Source organism: Agelaius tricolor, unplaced genomic scaffold, assembly GCF_023055355.1.
Source record: "Agelaius tricolor isolate 1412-34295 unplaced genomic scaffold, bAgeTri1.0.p SCAF_3, whole genome shotgun sequence".
Lineage (NCBI taxonomy): Eukaryota > Metazoa > Chordata > Aves > Passeriformes > Icteridae > Agelaius > Agelaius tricolor.
The window spans coordinates 66,287,812-66,301,682 of record NW_027269263.1 but is presented as its reverse complement, the minus strand read 5'-3'; the positions used below and the strand labels follow the sequence as shown (position 1 = coordinate 66,301,682).

Genomic DNA, 13,871 nt, shown 5'->3' with positions numbered 1-13,871 from the left:
ACCTTTAGGAGTAGATTAAAAACAGCTCCAGAGTGAGCTTTTCAGTAAAACTCCGAGATGCTGATGAATTACGAGGTGTCAAAAAGGACGACGGAAAAAGAAAAACCCAGAGCTGGGGTTATGGGCACAGAGGGAAGCAGCTATTCACACAAGATATGCTAAAGCCAAGCCAGGCAGCAGGGAAGGTGTGTGTCCAGAATATCTGATGGGGAGGACTGGTCCTGCTTATTTTATTAGAGGAGCCTCCAAACCCTGCATGACAAGAGGGGACTGTGCCAAACGCTCGGCGAAATGTGTGACTAAAAGTAGGGAAGACGTTTACTGCCACAGGCCAGGCAAAGCAGGATGTAATAAGATTGTAAAAATAGATGGGATTTTTTCAACTTTTACTACTCTGGAGGCATATTCTAGAAGACTAGATATGATGGTTATAAAATAGAAAGGAGGAGAGTGTTCTGCTGTGGATTTCTCACTCCCAGTTTTTAAGGGCTGCTCCTATGGCAATTTAAAAGAAGAAATGGACGTGTGTGAGCAGAACTGAAATATCCATCAGCTGGACCATGGTGGGAATGTCTGCTGGAGCAATCACAGCTGCAATTAAAACCTGCAAAAACCATGGGTGTTTCGCAAAAAAAATCACTGGTGAAAGCAAATTACCAAGGCAGGTGATTCAACCCCCACCAAAGGTTTCTCAGGCAAAGTTAGAAATTTTTGCTTCCCACCCCAAAGGAATCTGCTAATGAAAGAAAAAATGAGTATTTTAAAAAATGAAGATCATAACCCAGCTCAGAGCAATATGGTTGTTGGTGTTTTCACAGAGTGCTCAGCAAACTTGAAGTACTCCCCAAATATGACCCCTTTCCCACTGCCACAGCACTACATCTTTATTCTTTGTTGACATGAGACTTGCTAATGAATTAAGTGTATTATAGACTCTGTATTCTGAGTGCAGCTAACCTCTGAACATACACATCACTCATCCCCAGTGTATATTAAGTTTCAATTAACCATGAAACTAGAAGCAGTCAGTTTACTGAAAGTCAAAAAAAAAACCCCCCATTTCTCCTTTGATAGAGACACTTCCGTAAATATCATTAATAATAAATTAGCTAAGTATCAGGACTTTACATCAAACTTGTTAAATGTGAGAGGAGGGGAGATGCCAGCTGAAGCTAAACCTTGGGGAGATGTGGCTGTTTTAATTTTTGCCAGGGACCAGACAAGGATGGAAGAAAACCTGGGTCTACCAAAAAAATTCAAAGAGAAAAAGAGGTATCAATTTAAACACAACAAATCCATCATCTTAAAGAGAGCTCAGGGTTAACAATATAAATACTAAGAAGAAACATAATCCTCTCAGTATTGTAGTTAAATCTTGTGGTGCTTCTATGATGCTGATAAAACAGAGTTATGAGCTGACAAAAAGCTGAAGGTGCCCAATCAGACAACAACAGTATTTGCTTTTTTGTTTTTGCACAGCCCAAATCTGCCACCAGAGCCATGAGAGGGACTCAAACCCCTGGATCATGGAATTTGCTATCAGAAATGGAAAGTGGATGGGCAAATCAGCAGGAACCTGCCCAAGGTGTCAGCAACACAACTGGGACCCATCCTCAGCGGCCCCATCTGGAACTGGCTTTGAGCCCACTTCAATTAAAAGGGAGAAATACAGAACCTCTGAGGCACATTCAGCAACATCATCAACATTTTTGAGGTTTTAAACTCTATTTTAATGTATTTTTTGCTTAAGCTATGGACAACTTACTAGTTTTGAAATGTCATGTTGAGAGTATCCACCTCCCAAGGAAACTGGATCTATCAGAGGCCACTACTTGGTTTATTTTGGGAATAACAAGTTTATCAGTTATGGCAGGAGAGCACTTCTGTATTTTCCCAACAGGATGTGACAACAAGACCAAACTCTTATGCAAACACCAGCCTCAAAACAGCGCTGAGCTTTAGTGTTGATACAACTAACCAGCAAAGAAAGCTGACACAGGGTATTAATTTTTCACTTCTTATTAATTGCTGCTAATTAACACTTCAAACAGAGTCCCCAGCCATCCTGTTAACAGTAGCACACTGGCTGCCCTGCAATCATCAACATTACACCAGCAGCACACACCAGTGTACTCCCAGTGAAATCCACTGGAAACCAAATCAAGGTTTGCCTGGGAACAAGGTGATGGGAAACAGCACCAAAAGAGGCTCAAGGTGACACTACACCAGGCAGGAGCACAAAGGAAAAATCCTATGAAATGCATTTGAAAGAGCAGGGAGGGGGGAAATTCCCTGGTTTCAGATCCCTTGCTCATTGTTTCTGCACAGTGGTGGCTCAGACTGAGCCGATTCTTCCCCCCACGCAGCTCCCATTCCCTTGGTATTTAATTCAGATCCAGGCTCTTAACTCACAGGCAGGAAAAGCCAGGCAATATAATAAAGAATCTCTTTTATTTCCTCCTTCCCACGGCTGTCAGTCTCAGCCCTGCCTTGTCATCTGTATCAATATTGGCTCTTTGTACGAGCACAGCATTGGCTTCCTCACACCATTTTACACTTCTCATCTCCTGTCAGCTCCAGCCTGGTTTTTCTTCCTTTGGAGTGTTCCTCTGTAGGGAGAGGTCCCTTACCCACACACAAATCCAGCACCCCTAGGGTTCTTCCTTAAAGCTACTCCTGAAAAACTTATTTTCTCCCTCCAGTGCACACTTGGTTAATTGGGATTGACACAAGGAAGAGAGGAAAGAGGCTGAATCCCTGAAACCTCTAACCTGAATAGTGAACCAGGTGTGCCAACGTAATGCTGAGTCCTGAATGGTGGAGAAATAAATTCCATTGCTTTCCCAGTGATCTGGGACTGATTTTGGCCCCTCCAAAATCCAGCAACAGGCACTGACTGGAGATGGTCCCACCTCTCAGCACGGTGACACCTGAGAGTGGCAGCAGGGTCAGGGAATCTCAGAATGTCCTGAGTTGGAAAGGACCCACCAGAATCATCAAAATCCAGCTCCTGGCCCTGCAAAAGACAACCCCAACAATCCTACCACGTGCCTGAGTGTTGTCCAAACACCCTATGGTCTCTGTCAGGCTTGGTGCTGTGACAAATTCCCTGGGGAGGCTGTTCCAGTGCCCAACCACTGTCACACACATATTTTCTGAAACATCCTTTGCTAGGATTTTTTCTCCTGAGAAGCTGAGAAGCCCCAGAGGAAAAGAAAAACAATAATTATCTGCTGCTATGGGATGCAACAGGTGCATCTTTGATTGGTCCACGTGAGTTGTTTCTACTTGAAGACCAATCACAGTCCAGCTGTGTTGGGACTGAGCAGTCACAAGATTTTATTATCATTCTTTTCCATTCCTTTCTTTTCCTTCTGATGAAATCTTTTCTTCTATTCTTTTAGTATCGTTTTAGTATACTAAATACATACAATTTTATTTTAATATATCATAAAATATATAATTTTATTTTAATATTATATATCATAAAATATATATAATTTTCTATATTTAATATAATTATATAATTATATATAATTTTATCATTATATATGATATATGTAATTTTATTTTAATATATGTCATAAAATATATATAATTTTTATATATTTTATATTATATAATTATACATAATTTTTCATTATATTATATATATATAATATATGTAATTTTATTTTAATATAATATATATCATAAAATAAATCAGCTTTCTGAAACATGGAGTCAAGATTCTCATCTCTTCCCTCATCCTGGGACCCCTGCAAACACCACCACAAACCATCCTCTGGGGGAAGAACCTTTTCCAAATATCCAGCCTAAACCAAGCCAAGAGAAAGCACATATAAAGGATGACTGCCTTAATTTCAGATCCCTGAAATTCAGATGAGATGAACAACCCTCAGGGGGCTCCTGCTCTTGCTCAGCACCTGCTAATGTTTTAAATACCCAAATTTCCCAGCAGACAAGCTGCATCAGTCACAGGGGGGTTTGGGTTGGAAGAGGCCATGAAGATCACCTGGGCAGGGACACCTTCCAGTGAAGGGAGATGCTCAGATTCCAGGTGGTCCTGGTGCTGTTCGTGGAGCAGGATGAAGGGGATCTCATCCCTGTGGGACATGATCCAGGAGGCACTGCCAGAGCCAGCCTGCCACCATTCACACACCCCTGAGCATCTGCACAATGCACTGGAAGCTCATTCAAAATGGATATTGAACACATCATGCAACAGCTTCACCTCCTAGAAAAAGGGACTGTGTCTCCTCTCAGACAAAGTACCAGTTGGAAACCTATAAAGGACCTTTCCTTCCAAATTCCTGTGAGGGTTTTTTTATTATTTATTTGAGAGCTTCCCTTGCCCAAATGTTTTCACTTATATCAACTGACAATTTCTCTTTCATATTGAAGACCCCACAGGATTTTAATAAGGGAAATTTACTGCTTTGAACGGCTCTGTGTTGCACTCTGGGGTGGAAGAAACAAATCCCATGTACTCTGGAGAACCAGGAATGTTCACAATATTCAAATACATAAAAAACAGCTGAATGGGGAAAGAATATAATCTGTTTTCCATGTTCTTGTTGAAGAAGGCAGCTTGGTTGAAACTGCAGGGTGGAGGGGACACAATTTGGGAAACAGAAGAAATCACTTATAATGAATTTGGTGAAGAAGTGGAATACACTGTGGGAAGGGCACAGAGCTCTGCTTTTTGGAGGAGTTAGGATGTTAATGTGTCCAGAAACTGATCTTGGTAGAGTCAATCCTGCCCTGGGGTAAGGGATGGTCAGTCCAAAACCCCCTCAGTCCCCCAGCTCCAGCCACTCAACAGGGCTCATCTTCCTGCTCTTGAAGTCAGCATTTGTGCAGCAGGGAAAATAAATGAGCAAGCCTGGAGGCAAAACATGTAAAAACAGGAAATTAGGGAACCACCAGAGCAGGGATGGACTGGATTGTCTGTCTCAAAGTCAGAGAAGGAAAGGAACCAAACCTCTCTGAAGAAGGGATTGTGCAAGGTGGTGGCAGCCCCTGTAACTCAGCTGGTCCTTGCTCTCCTCTCTCCTTGCACTGGTGCCAAAAGCTTCACACCTTTGATGCCAACAGAGACAAACCTGCTCCACAAAGCAATTTTCTCATCCTCCCTACCTGGCACACTCCTGAGTGCAGGATACACACAGAGATAAGTGGTAGTAAGATAAGATAACAGAAAGTAAAATGAACCTAATTAGGGACTGTTAACTTGTTTACAGCAAAAAGCCCTGCAGTATTAAAAGAAAGAGAGATGACAGGCAGACACCCAGGCTTGGGTACACATTACCCTCTTAGCTGTCCTGTGTGTAAATAAAACCTAAGGACCTCGAGATGGACTTCAAGCCAAAACCTGCCTCAAACTTCTCTGATCAAACCACAAAAATTAAAGCACTTTTCCATTCAGTTTTCCTTCTCCTGAGTGAGCTGGATGTTTTATAAGCAGGGGCAAGGGGGCATTGCTGCCCCAGCTGTACTCCTGCACCTGGGGACCCTGGACATGCCCACCTTCAGCACCCCACAAAGCATGTCTCCCAAGGAGAGGGAGGCCACCTCACACTAATCCTTCCTGTTTCCAGCTGTTCTGCCCCCTAGCAGGTGTCTGCAGCTCCTTCATGACTCAACAGGCAATTTCCATGATGCTGCCCCCCACTTTGGTAAAGCATTTCTACCCATGCTAAGCACCCAACGTACACAAATTACATGGAAACATGGCATGTTTAAATCTGGGCATCTTCTAAAGCTCTCAGCTGAACCAGGGCTGTGAAGAAGACTGGGACAATGTCCTTGATGCCCTTTATAACAGGAAAAAGAACTGCAAGGAAGGAGGACAGCAATAACCATGTGCAACACTCTGTCCTCTCCCACATCTATGTGTGAAACAGAGCTGAAACCAGGAAGCCTTTGAGATGGATAACTTGAAAACACAGAGCTGCCTGATCATCCTAACACTCCTCATCTTGTTAGGGAAAATCACAGAGCACAGTGGAGCAGGCTGGAAAGGACCTTGAAGATCAGGGAGTTCCAACCCCCACCAAGTGATGCTTATCACCTCAGAACAGCAGCCACATGGACCAAATTAATCAGTCAGACCCCCTGAGTGGCACCAATCAGCCCAGAGACAGAAGCCACCCAGCAGGAAACACAAAACATTGTTTTCACAGACTTAATTTAGAGCCCAATTCAGAAGTCCCTCATCAACCAAACTCCCATTGTCCAGGGCAATCAGTTCTGCCTTCTATGTCTTTGCAGCAGTCAGAGCTGTTCTCAAAAAAGAAAAAAAAAATAAATAAAAGATGCAAACCAGAATCCAGGAAACATCTGCCATCTGATTCCAGCACTTTTTAGGGAGAAAAAAAAAGGCATTTTACATCTTGGCAGTGTTTGGTTCATTTAAACAGCACAGCTGATCAGCACTTGGGCTCAGTCCTGCACACACTTACATCCCTGTGGGTGCTTCACATCCAGAAGCTGCTTCACTGACTGGCAGGATCTGCCAAAAAAAGAAAAATTTGAAGAAGATGCAGCCCTCACAACCATCTCCAGCCACCCCACAGCACAGCAGCAGCAGGAGGAGAACCCTTCCCTTAGCCAAGCACATGGGAGGGCAGCCAGCAGAGCCCTGCCAAGGTCCATCCACAACCAAACTGCACAAGGCATTTTAACTCACAGAGTCCTACAGGTCACATTTACAGGGCTAATTCCACCCCATTTCTCCAAGGTAAAACAAACTGGATTCCCTTTCATGTGAACATGAGAACTGCTGCAAAACATCCAGGTGTGATGCCCCACCACCATCCCAACAAAGCATCCCAGAGCCTGATCTGACACTTGCACTCAGCTCCCACGCCCAACACACCCCCCAAGAAACAGTCAATTTTTGCTTTTTCCTGAACTTTCTTTAAAAATGTATTTTTGAAGCACCTAGGAGAGTTATGGCTTTCTACCCAACAGTCTCCACAAAGGACTTGGGAGCCCTTAAGGATCCTCAGCCTGTGGTTGTCTTGTCTGATCTCCTACACAGCAGGGACAGGCATAATGTCACTCCTGGATTTTAGGAGGGAATTCCACTTCCTTGCCAAGCAAATAAATGCAAGACTTTCTAATTAACTTTTGTTCAAATTGGGTCTCAGATCTTTACCCAAGAAAATATGGCTCTTTTGCACAAGCCACCCAGTGATGCTTAGAGTATTAGTCATGAAAGCAGGAACTGGGAGTAAAAATAGCAAGGATTCTGCACATACTTCTTTTTAAGCCTCACACCTACTCAGAACTGATCCCTGGGTCAGCTGTCAAGAGCTGCTTGGTTTTTGGCTTTTTTTCTTTTTTTTTTTTTATTACTATTTTATTTTAGATCATCACTTCTGATTCATAGAAATGGGAGTAACTGTGAACACATTTTCCAAATCAGCCTTCACAAGAATGCTTTGTTGAGGTCTTACAAAAGGCCAATCTCAAAATAAACTTTCTCAGGAGTTTTTTAAATGTCAGTGGAGAAATCTTCGCTCTTATTTCTGTATTTCCTTATTTTGCAACTCCAACATTTTTAACCACTGTAGGAGTCATACTCCAAGAAACAGAAAATAAAGGAAAGAGAAATCTTTTTGGAAAAAAAAAACCCATAGGATGGATTTGACAGGTTTCAACGGGGTCTGTCATGTAAAGATCAACAGTTTCAAATGATGAGTTTTGAATATTGACAAGGTACCATCAGCAACTCTAATCCCAAAAAAACTCTGCTCCTAGGGGCCAGATGTTACAACGACAGAACAAACTCCTATTTGCAGGTGGCATCACTATTATCAACAGTTATTATCAACATATTTGCAGGTGGTTACACTATTATCAACAATTTCATTTTCAGCACTGAGGACCCTGCTGCACCAGCTGATAGACTCTGCATCAATATTCATAGTAATAAAATACTTCTGACACCTTCAGATCATCTAAAGCATGGACCCTGTGGTCACCACAGGATTGTTTTTGTGAACCCTCATGAACACACCCCTGGCTCCTCTGCTTCAAGTTTTGGCTGTCACAAGTTCTGGAGTTTTTCACAACTCCTTTATTTTATCACTTGGACACAGTCAGGGACAAGGCACCTCCTTCATCCATCACCATCCTTGCAAACCCCCTCAGATGCTCTCCATGCTTCTGCTTACCCCACACCAAGATGAATTTAACTGGTGAAATGCCCTTGAAGGCTCACAGAAACACAGAATTATTTGAGCTGGAAGGGACCTTAAAGATCCTCTCATTCCATCCCCCTGCCATGGGCAGGGACACCTTCCACCATCCCATGTTGCTCCATCCAGCCCCATCCAGCCCAGCCTTGGACATTTCCAGGGATCCAGGGGCAGCCACAGCTTCTCTGGGCACCCTGTGCCAGGGCCTCAGCACCCTCACAATAAAGAATTTCTCCCCAAAATCTGCTGGAGAAACAAGGTGGCACCTTCCCTACCCTGTCCTGCCCTTCAGCAAAGTTACCATCACATCCCCACACCCAGCTCAGAGCAGCATCCCATGGCTCTGAAAGGGCAGAAACAGTGACCCAAAGTACACCAGCTCAGCACAGCACGAGCCAGGAGTGAGGGAAAAGCATCCCCAGTCCAAAGTGTTGGCAGGTGTGGTGTTTACCACTATTTCTAGTAACACTTCCATAAAGTTTTAATAAATGCTTCATTAAAACATCAACTGCCTGTCCAGCCAGGCAATTATCACTCATAATCACAGCTACATAACTGTATACTGTCTTCTGCAGATGTTCTTACATCTGTGCAAAACACACTCTCCACCTCTGCCACATGTAACATCTGTTGAATATTTGCAAACGTTTTCTCAATATAGAACTGAAATTATACTGCCTTGCTTATAATGTATTTACTGTCCCACCAGCCTGTGCACCCCTAAAAAAATCATTAAAAATGTATTTCCTTGTTGTGTACAAGGTTCCAATCTCTCAATAGCTCTTTGCTGCATTTATTTAAATGGCTTTTAGATTTTCACTTAGTAACAGATTACACCGAGCCTCCATCTTATCACAGGAGTTATTAGGACCTAATCCTTTATAAGCACTGAAGTTATTAGACTTGTGAGGATATTTTCTTCCCTTTCATAAATAATCTGTTGGAGAGAGGAAAAAAAAAAAAGAAAAAAGAGGAGGGAAAAAGCCACTTGCATCCCTGCTCACCCAGGCAACAGTCCCAGCCCCAGAGAAAGAGCAGCTCAGGCAGGTTCTTAATTTGCCAACAGCAAAGGAAATCAAATTTGTTTTCACCTGAAGGCTTCTAGAGAGGGAAAACAAATTGCACTAATTCCTGGCCAGCACCCTTCTCTGTGTAAGAAGAAGAAACTCCTTGGGGAAGGTTTGCCCCAGGTTCAGAGGGATCTCCACAGACCTTTCCAAATCCCCTCCATCTCCACGTCCCCATCACACCCAGGTGAAGCTGCTGCTCTGCTCAGACACAAGGACACATCACTCTGCTATCACACTTTCTTCCCCAGAGCACCAGGGGCACAAACGGATTTTAGAAAACCTGTCCTGTCCAAGGGACACCAAAGTTGGGGATGGGGAGATGCACGGGGGGCAGAGAGGGAAGATCCCTTCCCTTTCTACAATTCTTCCAATCTCTTCCCATCCCAAAGAAAACCCCACTGCAGCTCTTGGGTTTTGCCACCCAAATTCCCACCACAGCTTGATAATTGCCTTCCAAGCCTCTCTGCTTATAATTAATGTGATTTTCTGCTATTTTGATAAGGAATCACAATTTCACCCCCATCTTTTCCTCTGTGCCCCTCCACACCACCAAACCCTGCAATGGGAGTTTGTGGATCCCTGTGCCAGCTCGGTCCTGGCAGGGGCTGGAGAAAGGAGGGGGAAACGTGTGGGTTGATGGATCAGAGCCCTTTTGGAATGGGAAACCTCACCCTGCACGACAAGGTGTGCAAACAGCACTGCTGACCAATAAAACAAAAATAAATAAAACCACAGCGAGGTTCTGGGCAGCATCTCCGAGAGGCACAGGGAAATGAGCAGCAGAGCAGCTCTTCAGCCACTCCTGGATCCTCCCTGGCTCCTCCATCCACTCCTGGCTCCTCCATCCACTCCTGGCTCCTCCATCCACTCCTGGCTCGTCCCTGGCTCCTCCATCCACTCCTGGATTGTCCCTGGCTCCTCCATCCGCTCCTGGATCCTCCCTGGCCCCTCCATCCGCTCCTGGATCCTCCCTGGCTCCTCCATCCACTCCTGGATCCTCCCTGGCTCCTCCATCCGCTCCTGGATCCTCCCTGGCCCCTCCATCCGCTCCTGGATCCTCCCTGGCTCCTCCATCCACTCCCGGATCCTCCCTGGCTCCTCCATCCACTCCTGGCTCCTCCATCCACTCCTGGATCCTCCCTGGCTCCTCCATCCACTCCTGGCTCCCCCATCCACTCCTGGATCCTCCCTGGCTCCTCCATCCACACCCAGGCACTGAGAGCCCTCGGTGCTGGAGCATCCCATCCCCTCCCACACTTCAGAACACACGATGCTCCAACATTAACACCTTACAACCACGGGGGAACAGCAGCAGCACCGAAATGCTCCCTGCACTACTGGGGAAGTTTTTCCTGCCTCTCAGGCAGCCTCACTCCTCCGCTCCCCTGGAAAATACATTTGGAAAAGGCGCTACCAACTCCGGGAGAACTCTCTGCAAACTCCTTCTCTCGCTTTGCGAAAGCTGAGATTCCGTCCCCGGGGGTTTTCGGGATCTCTCTGCAAGAGAGATGCAGCTCGCACTGCCCGAGTCGCTTCTCTGCCGCCCCAATTTCCGCGTGGAGCAATTCCAGAGTGGTTTTTTGCCAAAAAAAAAAAATGCAAAAAGCGGAAAAAAACTACCCCAGCCATCGCCAGCTGACTGCGCCCAGGAAGGTTTGACAGCTCCAACAGGACATCTCATCCCACGACATGTCTACAGCTAATGCAAAATAAATCAGCGCTCCGTCTCCCGGCGCATTATTTTATTATTTTTTTTCCCTCCTCTCATGGCACGCCTGCGATTTTGGCATTCAAAGGCAAATCGGCCGCGGTTCCAACTCCACACGTCCCTTCCCAGCCCACAGAAATGCCCCGGCGCTTTTCCCACCGCCGGCTCCTGCGGGGGGAGCATCCCGAATTGGGGATCCCATCCTCATCCCTCCGCGCTGGATTCACCAGCGCACCTCTCCGAGCAACAAAAGAGAGTTGAACCAAACGCCTTTGCCCTCTTTTTCCCCCCCTCTCAAAATGTTTATTTGCAGTTTTTGAAGACACCTTAACCCGCCATGTTGAACAAGCTTTATAAATATTCATTTACCGCAGTTCGGGAGCGCTACGGGAAAATATGTCTAGATCAGGGCTGCACATTTTGGCACAGCTGATTGCTTTCTTCTCTTTTCTTTTCTTCTTTTTTTTTTTTTTCCCTTCCCTCTCGCCTCCTGCAGCAGCTTTTTTTTTATTTTCCCCCAAAGATTCAGAAGAAACCCACCCGCACACCCAAAATAACTCTTTCCGAGAGATGAGCATCATCAGCCTTGTAAATCTGAAAGGAGGTCGCACGAGCGTTTGGCAGGGAAGCAGAAAAACGATAGGTGTAACTTTAAAAAAAAAATTAAAAAAATTTTAAAAAATAAGGGAAAGAAATATGGGGGAAAGGGAATCATAGAAAAAAAAAGGAAAGGAAAAAAAGGGGGAAAAAGCAAAAGAAAGGGGAGGGGGAAAAGCAAAAAAAGGGGGGGAAAGCAGAAGGGGGGAAAAAAAGCAAAAAAATGGGAAAAAAAGCAAAAAAAGGGGGAAAGGGAGGGGAAGAAAGGAAGGGGAAAAAGGAGATGAGAGCATCTAAAATGCGATCTGCCGAGGTGAAAAGCAAGCCCCGCACGGCTGCGCTGCATCCGAGAGGCAGCGCGGAGGCTCCCGGCCCGCGGGGCGCAGCCGGGCAGCGGCAGCCGCGCTCCGAGCGCCGGTCCCGGCCGGGGGCTCAGCCCCGGCACGCCAGCACTTCCACAACTCCACCGCGGGCTCACCCTCTGGAAAACGGGCGGATAAAATACCCACACCCATCTCTTAGGCTTTAAAAAATATATCAAAATTTAAAAAAAAATAATAAGTGAAAAGAATTTTTACTACATCTTGGAAAAGGGGAAAGCGACCCTCTCCACCCAAGCGCTGCCGAAGCCGATAAATAAAATAAAGGGAAACGCCAGCCGGGAGGGTTTGGGAGGGGTGGCTGCGGGGCGCCGTGCCTTACCTGTGCGAGTTTGGCTTATTTCGGGGTGTTTTTCCCTTTTTTTGCCCCGCGGAGCGGTGCGCGGTGCTGCGCGGAGCGGAGCCCGGCCGTGCCTGCGCCCGCACCCGCGGCAAGCTCCTTCCAATATGGCATCCGCGCAGTGCGCATGCCTGCCGCTCTTTTTAGGGCTTTTTTTTTTTCTTTCTTTCTTTCTCGCTTTTTTTTTTTTTTCCTTTTAATATTTAGCAGCCAACTCCTTCGTTGACCTTTTTCAGCAGTTTCAAGAAAAAGGATTAAAAAAAATAATAATAATAATAATCAAGCGCGCATCCCAACCCGCACTGCCCCGGCTGCTCCGCGCCCGCGGTGCCTCCGCGCTTTGAGCCGCGCCTCTGCCGGGGGTTTGGGCAGGGATGGAATCCACGCGTGGAAGTCGGGATCCCATCCCTGTCCCCACCCGGGACAGCGCGCAGTGGCATCCCGGGCTGGCCGCCCGCGCCCTAAATGCCATCAAATACCATCAAATACCATAAAACACCATCAAATACCAGAAAATGCCATCAAATACCATAAAACACCATTAAATCCGAGCCTTCAACAGCGGAGCGCTGCCTCCCGGCTTGCCCTCCCCACGAGCTTTTATTTCGCTTTTCCTCCTCGTTTCGCGTCGCCAAGAAACTTCCAAGGGAGGGAGATGGGGGAAGGAGATGGGGAGAAGAGGGAAAGCAAAAAAAATGCGGCGCATCCCTCAGCCCAACCCGTTCCCTCCGCTTCGCCGGGCTCCGGCATTACCTGTTAACTCCCTGTTGCGGAAAATAAATAAAATATATCACGAAAAGCCGGCGAAGGCAGAAGGCGGGATGTAAAATCAACTGGTGGGCACCCTCCGCCCTCCCGGCGCTCAGGGACGCGCACAACTTTCCCTCCTTTGCTCCTCAGGTTATCGGATGGGATTTTTTTCTTTCCTTTCGGTTTTTTTGGTGGTTTTTCCTTTCTTTGGCGAGTGCGGGGGATTCGCGCTGCATTCGGTGCTGCTGCGGGGGTGTTCGCACGTACAGCCACACTGCGGGATTTTTCAGATTGCACAGATATTCTGTTCTTCCCTCCCGAGAAAATCAGCCCCGCTGCAGGACTGGAAAATCATGCCAGACATCACTGCCCGTGCCCCTCACCCGGCTGGTTCTGCTCTCGGGGAGGGGGTCAGGAAAATCCCCTGGGGTGGGAAGGATGGGGATAAATCCTCATTTCTGCAGCCGAGGTTTCTCGGGATGCTCTGACCGCCCGCAGATCACGGAGCTTCCCCTACCCCTGCTCAGCAGCGAGGCTGGGGGTGAATTTTGCAGGATTTTTGCCCCTCCCTTCTTGCAGCCCTGCTCGGGGACTGTGTAAACCATCTTGGGGATTTGATGGGGATTTTTGGAGCCCCAGCTCCCGTTTCCCTGCAGGCACGATTGGTGCGATTGAGGATTCAAGTGGATGCTTTAGGAGCATCCTCCGAGGTGGGGGTTGGTGCAGGGCACACACATTCAACAGGTCTGGAGGAGAGCAGAGGGAAAGGACGGTTTTGAGGCAGCAACCAGTCCTGGACTTTGTTCTTTCCACAAATTC

At 46.5% G+C, this 13,871-nt stretch overlaps 1 protein-coding gene across 3 annotated transcripts in view; it reads right to left on the bottom strand.

Moving 5' to 3' along the window:
- The window catches only part of SFMBT2 (Scm like with four mbt domains 2), a 116,819-nt gene extending 103,268 nt beyond the window's left edge, over positions 1 to 13,551 (bottom strand). Inside the window, exon 1 of one of the 3 annotated variants that reach the window (XM_071424147.1) lies at positions 13,056 to 13,551. The gene's annotated coding sequence lies outside the window, so the exon portion shown is untranslated. Of the gene's footprint in view, positions 1 to 12,284; positions 12,432 to 12,831; positions 12,963 to 13,055 lie in introns of those variants that run through there. The other 2 variants (XM_071424149.1, XM_071424146.1) reach the window with 2 other exon arrangements.
- Between the last annotated feature and the right edge of the window lie 320 nt (positions 13,552 to 13,871).